The sequence below is a fragment of the Ostrea edulis genome, chromosome 1, assembly GCF_947568905.1.
Source record: "Ostrea edulis chromosome 1, xbOstEdul1.1, whole genome shotgun sequence".
In the NCBI taxonomy this organism is placed as follows: Eukaryota; Metazoa; Mollusca; class Bivalvia; order Ostreida; family Ostreidae; genus Ostrea; species Ostrea edulis.
Window position 1 is genome coordinate 55815058 of NC_079164.1, and position 10470 is coordinate 55825527.

Below are 10470 nucleotides of genomic sequence, written 5' to 3' on the forward strand. Positions count from 1 at the left end.
ATTAACTATACTGCTTATATCCATATGATAGTATGGTGCAACAATGTGGCGTTTGATACTATATTCATTCAATATGTTCCTAACTGTTTTTTTACATTTTGTACAGAATTTGGAAGGGTCACTTGGATTAGCCTTGTGTCACTTAACACCCTTGACTGCACATGCAGGTAAACAATAGAAATTATAGAGGTCACTCATGTTTTTCACACCTCCAGTCCATAATTTCCCACCTAGCCAGATGATTAGTCAATTTGCTCACCTGACCAATCTTGATCACTCTCTGGCCAAAATTTTATTGTCTTCAAAAAGTGGCCAGTATTATAAGGGTAAATCACACATGTTTGTTAACAAATGTAACTTTAAAAAGTGGCCAATGTCCAATTTTCAGGGGTGGCCGGTTTTGTAAGACTTTCTTTGTAAGGAAATGTTAAGATTTCTGCCGGGACTTTGAAAATCGGCCAATATTCAGGGAGAACCGGTTTTCTGAGGGGCCAGTTTTGAGAAATTTCACTGTATTTCAAAATAAATAATCCATCAGTCGTATGTCATTTTTTTTCAATATCAAGGCTTTCATAACATAGACTATTGTTTAAAGGCCAAGATTAATTTGAGAACATAGATTATCAACATGGATCAGTATTGGAATGAGTGAATCAATTAGCAAGCTAGTGTTCATAAAAATTCATCAGGAGTTGACTATTGTGTCATTCCATATTTGTCATTAACAGAGACCTTGAAATTTCTTTTGAAGTGTCAGAATTCACTGTTAGAAATAGTGTCAGCCCAATAAAAATTTTGTCGGTCCAGAAAAAATGCATCGCTTTTGAGGTTTTTATAATTTTTATTTATAATCAACTAATTGTATTCAATCTCCATCTCAGCAATAAGTTCATAAATTCTCCTTTCATACTCTTTCTCATGTGCTCACACTCAGAATCTTCCTCACTTTCACTGAGTCGCTTTCTTGCTCTACTTCTCTCTCATCTTCCACTTCTCTCACACCCTCCACTTTTCTCTCTATCCTGTCTATTCCTCTCAACTACTTTCTCATCTTTCTCTGCAATCGTTGTAACTACTCTTTCTCTCACTTTCGCCTGGGTGTAGTTGGTCTTTCGACTTTGAGCAGATGGTGTCGCATAGCAGTAGGTAAAACCACATAAAACAAAAGCCATTGTTTCCCAGCTTGCAAGGCGGATTGAAACAATCGGTTTCTTTTCTCCTTGTAGTTCTTCACAACAGATTCCTCACATTTACGTATCAATGCCTTACCAGATTTAGCATCGGTTTGAAAATTTATGGGCCACATGGCTGCCATTTTCCGGGTAAAAAACGGACTTCAATCCCGATCTTTTATCAGCCATCAGGCCCGTCAATTAAGTAACTTGTGTCGGACATTTACTACTTTTATCGGATAATCCGACATTACTGACACTTTTCAAGAACTCTGCATTAAGGTAGATCTATATTTGTCCTTAAATGGACTCAATCATGAAAAAATTGCCTTTACAAGATAAATATATATTCCAGTAATAGATAGACATTGAAAAATATATATGTTGCAGGGCTCGAAATTAGCGAGAAATACTCGCAAATTTCGAGTACATTTAGAAAATAGCGAGTAAAAATAGTGGGCACTCGAAAATCTTAGCGAGTGGTGATCTACAAACCATGATCGTATCGTATTCGTTTTATACGGTGATGCGCTATTCGCTTTTCTTTAACTTGCACTCAGAATCATACAAATGCTTATATAAACGACCGATTTTAACAACTGTTTCTATCCGGATTTTTCTCTTATGATTTTTTGAGAAACTCGGCATCAAACAAATGCTTTAGAGGTCGGACATCGCGTTATGATGAAAAACAGAGATCTGCTACGAGTCCTGTTCACTTATAGGGGAGATTAAATTGAATTCCAAGTATGAGGTTTTTGTTATTCATTTATCTAAAAAGAAATCAGAGTCTATAATGTTTTACAAAGTCTTCCGGTAGTCAATTTTATCAGAATGTCCTATCTACATTAATTCATTCTCGGGTTGTACTACAACTTGTAGTGATGACACGAGTGCACTGCTCACCGCGTAGATGATTATCAAAAAAGTTCATGGGACTCGTGATCGTGCTGCTTATAAACCATGAGTCCAGGATTCGCTTTGAAAAATCACTAGTGACACCCCTGATGTGGCGTGAAATTGAAAAACATTGGGTCTAGACCTGCGGTAAACAGGTTGTGGATTAGAGGTGCGTTGGTCAAGAAACCTAAACATTGCACTATATGACTTACGTAACTTAGTGTCTTCTTCAAACGATGTCTGTTGACCCACTAAGCTCAGTAATGATGGGGAATATAATTGATTTTAAAAAAGTATGAAAAAAGAGCACTGCTTCATTATTTTTATTTTAGCTTGTAGGTTTTCATTTTAGCCTGTGGATTTTTTTCCACAGGCTAAAATTAGCCTGTGGTAGAAAAAGTTAATTTCGATCCCTGATGTTGACATGCTATTTTCATTGTTATTGCTTCTCAAAAGTAAGCACCCCATCAACATTAAGGAAAATGCACTCCTCCTTATTTATTTTTTCTTAATAATTATTATTTTCCCAAACAAATGGGCTGTAATAAGCAACATAGACTATATACCCTTTATTTAATGATATGTAATCATTTATTCTAATAAATTGGAATAAATATTTTCTTAATGTACACTTTGTGAGCCTAAACATGTTAAAAGAAATACTGTAGGAAATACCATTTAACGTCAATATTGGTCTTTTCTCCAATTTTTATGGACTAAACCTTGAATTAATTGTTTTTAATTTACAGATTATTATCTTAGAATAATGATTTGAGTAAGAAAACAATATGTTGACGTATTATTTTAGAAGCTATCAGCTCTACAACAAGTACACCCCCCTAAAATCTTGAAAAATTATACATTATCATATCTTCGTAAGACATGTGAAGTTTGAGCATATTTACAACCTTGGATAATAATTTGAACTATGCTAAACTATAACTATTATAAGATACATGTGGTTTACAATTAAATTTTACATTTTATCTGAAAAAAATATTCTAGAGAAGGCTTTGCACAATGTAAATGTAAAACGAAAGTAACAAACTGAATTTTGATGGTTTTGCTTATATGATTAATGCATACGTGTAATGTGTGATATATCTTATATCCTGAGACAAAGTTTTATTTGAATCTCAACAGGTCATGAAATCATTTACATGTATATAAATTGGATGCATGTACATGTACACGTACACCACTTACGCCGGTCTAAGTAGATGCAATCTCAATAAGGAACTTCAACTAATAGATGCCGCCCCAATAATTTTGAAAAAGGAGAGAGGATGAGGAAAAATGACAAATTCATGACGGTCGGTGAAATAAAACAAACCATTTGCAGCTGATCTTTGAAGCTTGCGTCTATATCTGTAACATTGTAGCAGCGAACACAACTACGATATCTTTGGTCACTGGAGCAGCGAAATGTGAACTTTTCTTTTTAACACGAGCGTACCATGTATTTATTGATGATAATTTGGAACCTATTCTAACCTGGATCCTCACAAAAGAAATTATCATGATGCTCATAGAAATCTGAATTGGTCTGACCTCCCCCCTTTCCCATCTGTCTCCCCCACTTTCTGATGCCAGGGTTTGACATTTACTTTCTTGAGCACTAGACCAGTCGGGCTACTTCAAATGATATTTACTAGACCTGACTTTACATCCACTAGCCCTGACACACTTTCCAGAGAAAAGAAACCCTGATGGTTTCTCCATATTTAAGTACTCAATTCAAATGACAAACGTTAAGTTTAAACTAAAACATACTTAATTGTCTCAAAAACATCTTTAGTCTTGTCATTCAATTTGATGCTTTTATTTTCAAACGCATTTACTGTTTCTTTAAATTCTACTCGGCACGGAAATTCTTTAGTCTTTTGTTAGAATAAAATGACCTTAACCGCTTTTTTAAAATTTCTTTTTCATAAGCCATACTTTGTTTCTTCCCAACCTACTCCTTTTTTTTTCTCAGAACATCCTTCCTTGAGGACGAGAAGTCGAGACATTCCCGCACATGTGTCAACAACGAAAAATGGCTATAAGTTAAAAATAAGATATCTTATGGTTTAAAATAAAGTTTCTTGTTTATTTTTTCAACACGACCAGTCGGACTAGTAAATCGACATTTTACCCGACCGGACCTATCATTTAGTAGACTCGGTCGGTCGGACGTGCCTTAGTGTCAAACCCTGGATGCCCCACAATTCCATATGTTGAACATTTGGATCATAGTAAAACTTTTACATACATGAATAGTCAATGTACACTGAATGCCTCACGGACATGTACAATGTAATTGACACACCCTCATCCACTAAAATGTTGTTTGTTCTCCAACCGATTTTTTCTAAAGCTATAATCATCTCTACCCCCCACCCCCACCCCCATTTTTTTTTTAAAAACCCACAAAATCTCAACTTCAAATTTGACTGATAAGAAGATAAGAACACCCAGGAAGGAATTGATATCGGATATTCATATTTCGTATCGCCATGTAAAAATCAAATGGATATCTTTAAAATATCACATTTCGGAAAACGGAAGCGTGGTTCCACATTTACATTTAATTGTGACATAGGCCGAGTATAGGTCTACTTTAAGTTCATTGACTCAATAAATTTAGATAACTATTTTAACTGTAATTTATCTATTCATTAGGATATCATTTAATCAGAATGGATATTTATATAATGTACATAACAGTAAATGGAAGTTCAAACTATCGATTATTTAAACAATGATATGCTGCCAATTCAATTCGATAATCGATTGTAACTTTGGTCCGATTTTGCAACACTAGTCAAAGCATGAACATAATATGTTTATATGTAGCTGTGCTCACTCAAACGGTAGCACCATCAACATATATTATCAAAACATCATAATATTGCAAATTTCAAACAATTAATATGCCTTTCCACCAAGGGTGTTATTTTTTTTAAAACATTGATACATTTGTTTAATTATCAGCTCTTAAATCTCAGAATTACTCGGAACTGGCCAATATTTAGAACTGGCCAAACGACTGTTCATAGGAGACATATTTCAACCCCTACCAATGGCGAATTTTTTTCAAAAATGGCGAAAAAAAATTTAAGTGGCGAAAATCCCTTTTAGCAATCTATCTTGTGTTTTCCTTTGTCAGTGACACATTATCGCCTGTTTGTTTATGCAGTCAAAATCTGTTTATTCAGTCAACTTGTTCGACCAGAAATCTTGAGTCGCTCCAGTGCACACAGAGCTGGTCAGGAAGGCCAGATAATAGCCTCAGGTAATGTATGGCTGCAAAAAAGTCGGTGATTATGTAATAAAGTACATTGGACAGCTGTGTACCCTGCTGTGGTCAATTGTTTAACATTTAAAGTCTTATTCATTATGTGTTATCTCCACATTAATGTCAATTCTTAACCACAGAACAGACCGGTAATTAAATTGGCCGTATTATTGTGTATAATGTATATACATATTCAATTGTTTGTTTTTGCGGCCAAGCTCGTTGATTACAAGATTTTGATTTTGATGTGTTTGATTTTAGTTCGAATATTTCATAAACAATGTGGTCGGTCACCATTGATATGGACATAGCAATTTTAATAAATAATTTTCTTTGAAGTTCGGTGCGCAACAGTATAAAAATGCTAATCTCATAAGACTATGCACCCCATTCCTCTATTTTGACACTAAACTTGTTGCTTCTGACCCTAGTCAGTCTAAAATTCAAAAAATATCTATGTTTGGCTTTACTGTCAACCCCACCTGCTCAAACATCTGATTCCGTCCAAATTGCAAAATCTTCCATACCAAAACGGAAATTTAATAGGGAATTGTTGAGATACGACTCTAAATTGGGCTTGATGTTTTAATTGTGACATTTGCATTTCAGGCAATGTACACAATGTTTTTACTGAGGGGTGTAGCATCATGAAGTTTATATTTATATGATTTATTATTTGATTTTTGATTTCCATAATAGAATTTATCAAACAAATCAACTTCTTATTATTTCAGAAAGAAGTGTTTAGGTATGGTAGCTGGATATGATTAAGTAATGTAACTGATTCAAAATGCTAAAATCAGTGTAATGAACAAAATAATATGATGGAAATAATTGTAAGTGGCGAAAGGGAATTTTGGTCCAGTGGGAGCACTGTCTGTAAAATTCAGGAGTTTTCCCCTGAATCCTTCGCCCTGGACCTACTGGGGGCCTCAAGGCTCATAAAGTTGCGCCCCCCTACCTGCAATTCCTGGATCCACCCCTGATATTTGGATTGAGATTCCCCAATATAGATCTACTATATTTTACCAAGTATGATGAATAACCAGATAACATCTTCATGCCACTGCCCTGCCTATCCTTAATTACAAGACTTAACGTCATGAACAAGAAAACAAACAAAAGAATAATAACCCCTACATGTAAAACAAATCAAAAACTTACCTAATAGAGTTAGCAGAATATCTGATCATCTTGTTTTCATTTCACTTTGAGTTTGTCATGCGCAATGCCAGTTGGTTCAGAGTTGAATGTAGTCTAGGTCACCTACACGTTTGTCAATGCAGTGTTCTACTTGAGTGGGAAGTCAAACGGCTTGCGTGACCTAGGCTAAGTTGAATGTCGAACTCGATGTGGATAGTTGGTAAAATGGGGGTGGGTGTAAATATAGTCCGGGACGTATGTGTAATGATTCCGGATATTTGAGGTACGACCATGCGGAGTTCTTAATTAGTCACTGTTTATATCACGTGATCTCATTTGTGTATAAATACCGAGACTCCGCAGTCGTCTATGCCATTCTGATAGAAGACCCAGCCAAGTAGAGAGGACGAGAGTATGTGTACTAATACAGTATTCATGGTAAACAATTCCTCGCCTGTTCTTACAGTTAGAGAGTGAATTTGGAAGGCCATCAGAAGTCTGGCCTGCTACGAAGAGGTTGATCTCCAGTAAAGAGGCTAGCCATAGTTCGTTTTTGGTGTCGTCCGCATTGACTGAACAGACCGCTATACTCATTGTCCGTCCTGAATAAGGCATCCTACAGTGAGTGTAGTGGTTGAAGGGCTACCACATATACCGTCCGTCCTGAATAAGGCGTCCTACAGTATATGGGGTAATCCGAGGGCGACTGGGCTCTAGATCTGCATTTTGTTAAGTTAGCACTACCAGTTTATCGTTGCTTGCCTCTGATTGATATAGTGATTCTCTGTTTGATGATAATTAACCTAGATAAGGTTAGGACATATTTGTATATTTTGGCAGACCACTAAAATCATACCAATTAGTTTAAATTAGTTATTGTTGAATACCCCAAACCCTGGAATTGACCAGGTACGATCCCAGAATTGAATGTAAATAAGTTACAGAATTTGGTGGCAGCGTCGGGATTTGGGGTAAAATTCTATCATTAAAGTTTACATTTGTTCTTGGTTTATTTTAGTCGAGTTCGTTTAATTTTTGTGAATTACTGATATGTCTGAGAGCGATGTGAATGCTGAGATGACTGCCTTAGAGCAGGAGCTAAGTAGGCTTCAGGCTAGTATAAATAAAAGTCGGACAAGGCCAGCCGCCAGAGATTCGGGATTACCTGAAAGTAGGCGGACTACCATAGATGACCAAGGTTACATACCAGAGGGCGCAAGACCTAAAACTGTTAGGACGACCACCCTACCTAATACATATACTAGGCCTGACAATCTTACTGATTTAGGTAGGGCAGATGATGGCGAGCCAGATAGATTTTCTATTACGAGCACACCATACCATGCGAATACATCCAGGCATGATTTTCCAGTAATGAATGAGACTAACATTACAACTCGCCGCCCTGAGAATACTGCACAGAATGACAAACCCAAGATCACCATTGTGAAACCAGATAAATTTGACGGAAGTTCGTCATGGGCCGATTTTAAGTCTCACTTTGATATATGTGCAGAATTGAATAAATGGGCTCTGTCAGAGAAGGGGGTGTATTTGGCCGTTGCTCTGTGAGGTCAAGCACAGAGTGTTCTTGGAAATCTACCAGCAGTAGACAGATGTAACTATATACTTCTAAGTAAGGCTCTAGAGGAGAGATTTTTGCCCTCAAACCAAACAGAATTCTGCTGGCTTTTTGGTTCTGCCTAGCGGTACATAGTTCAATATATACATGTAGTTGTTGAAAAAAAAAATTTAAAAAGAAAGGAATTCGTTGTAAATAGCTTTGAAATTGATCGTTCTGTCGTTTATTAAACCTTTGTCTAAAATAGAAGAATTGTTTAGTTTCCAAGTTGTACATGCGGGACGCACGTCATCGGAGGCATGGGTAGTGTAATGATTCCGAATATTTGAGGTACGACCATGCGGAGTTCTTAATTAGTCACTGTTTATATCACGTGATCTCATTTGTGTATAAATACCGAGACTCCGCAGTCGTCTGTGCCATTCTGATAGAAGACCCAGCCAAGTAGAGAGGACGAGAGTATGTGTACTAATACAGTATTCATGGTAAACAACTCCTCGCCTGTTCTTACAGTTAGAGAGTGAATTTGGAAGGCCATCAGAAGTCTGGCCTGCCACGAAGAGGTTGACCTCCAGTAAAGAGGTTAGGACATATTTGTATATTTTGGCAGTCCACTAAAATCATACCAATTAGTTTAAATTAGTTATTGTTGAATACCCCAAACCCTGGAATTGACCAGGTACGATCCCAGAATTGGATGTAAATACGTTACATATGTCCCGCGATGTCCAATATTGATATTCGCCGATTTAACGTTTTGTGTTGTGTTTCTTTAAATATCTTACTAAATGTGTTTTAAGACAATCACCAAGTATCTTCATTGTGAATTTGGTGTATGAAAATTGCCTACATTTACACCTACCCGTAAAATGGGTAGTAAAAACATTATATCCATAGAACATGGTGAACAACCAAAGAATATGTCCAGAACCACATTTTTCCCGGGGAAAGGGTGGATGTTCAATCCCGATCTATACAATACAGTAAATTTATACACGGCAGCTTTGTACTACCTTGATCAATGTTACTTTTTGGCGATAATGGCATTCCATACAGGCGATTTATGCGTAGAAATCAAATCAAATTTCAAAATTATACACGGGGGTATGTATCCATACAGTTTGTCATACATATTTACTACGTTGAACAATCCGGAAAATCTTGCTCTGACATTCCGAACAATAGTGTACAGGTACAGTCATAGTCTAGGTCACCTACACGTTTGTCAATGCAGTAAGTGGGAAGTCAAACGGCTTGCGTGACCTAGGCTAGTACAGTCATGGATGTCCGGTACCAGCATTGACGAGTACAGTCTGGGATGTTAGCTGACAGACCCCACTCGGTTTTTCGGGCCGGCCGGACCGGGTCACCTCAGTAATCCGATTTTTTTTAGTTTTCTTCGTTACTTTATTTTTGTTTGATGTGAAACTTCTTAATCTGGATGATACATTGGGTCTTCGCTACAAAAATTACGGCATAATTTTGATTCACTGTGAAAATATCAACGATTGTTTATTTCAGGTTGGTAAAATGGGTAGCGAGAAAAATACACATTTTTCTGTGATTACAACTGATATATGTTGCACAACAATGAAACTAGACATAATTTAGATAAATATTGTGACAATTTATCACCAAAATGCTGCAGTACCTGTTATGTGAGTCTTATATTTGATATTTACGATTTATTAAAACCCGGGTCAAAAGGAAACCGGACACGGGTAACCCATGGCCGAATATTAAAATTCCGAATAAACTGAAGGTGTTAGCTGTCACTTTCATCTTCGACGCATCCTGAACGTAATTCAGCTTCCCATCAATTACTAATTATAAATGGATATCACTTAGATCTCACAATTACGGTTAATTAATAAAAAACATTAGCAACTAAATCGGAATAAATAACGCCGGCCCGGGTCAACCGCATCCGGTTTCCTCTTGGTCCCGGTTTGGAAAAATCGCCGATAAGTAAAATAAAAGGCATTGAAATGATCAAATAATGCATTGAGTATCAAATTCAACTCTCTATGAATTGAAAAAATGCAAGGTTTTCGGCAGTAGGCGCATAGTTTACAGAAAATTTGCAATAATGTGTGTTCTGGTCTCGCTACCCATTTTACCAACCAGATTTTATACAAGCATTGCATTCTTTATCTGTAGGTAATATTATGTGCTAAATTTTGTACCGAAGACTAAATGTATCATTAAGAATATATTCTGTAAGTTTCAAAACAAGCAAAGATATATCAACGAAGAAAACTAAAGAAATCGGTTTACGAAGATGACCCGGCCCGGTTCTTACTACCCATAGATGTTTTGCACACTCGGTGCCGCCATATTTGATTACCAAATTATATATGCGGGTCAAAGGTCATAGGGGAAAGAACGACGTA

General features: G+C 36.6%; 1 protein-coding gene and 1 long non-coding RNA gene across 5 annotated transcripts in view; one reads left to right on the forward strand and one right to left on the reverse strand.

Moving 5' to 3' along the window:
* The window catches only part of LOC130051808 (phosphorylase b kinase gamma catalytic chain, skeletal muscle/heart isoform-like), a 174198-nt gene extending 167410 nt beyond the window's left edge, over positions 1-6788 (reverse strand). For 2 of the 4 annotated variants that reach the window (XR_008800069.1, XR_008800068.1), the window contains exon 1: positions 6517-6788. The gene's annotated coding sequence lies outside the window, so the exon portion shown is untranslated. The remainder of the gene's footprint in view (positions 1-6516) is intronic. The other 2 variants (XM_056154511.1, XM_056154505.1) reach the window with 2 other exon arrangements.
* A 2509-nt stretch (positions 6789-9297) lies between these two features.
* LOC130051820 (uncharacterized) lies at positions 9298-9727 on the forward strand. Its single transcript, XR_008800083.1, has 2 exons — positions 9298-9451; positions 9599-9727. It is a non-coding gene; the product is annotated as an uncharacterized LOC130051820 (long non-coding RNA).
* The last annotated feature ends 743 nt before the right edge of the window (positions 9728-10470 follow it).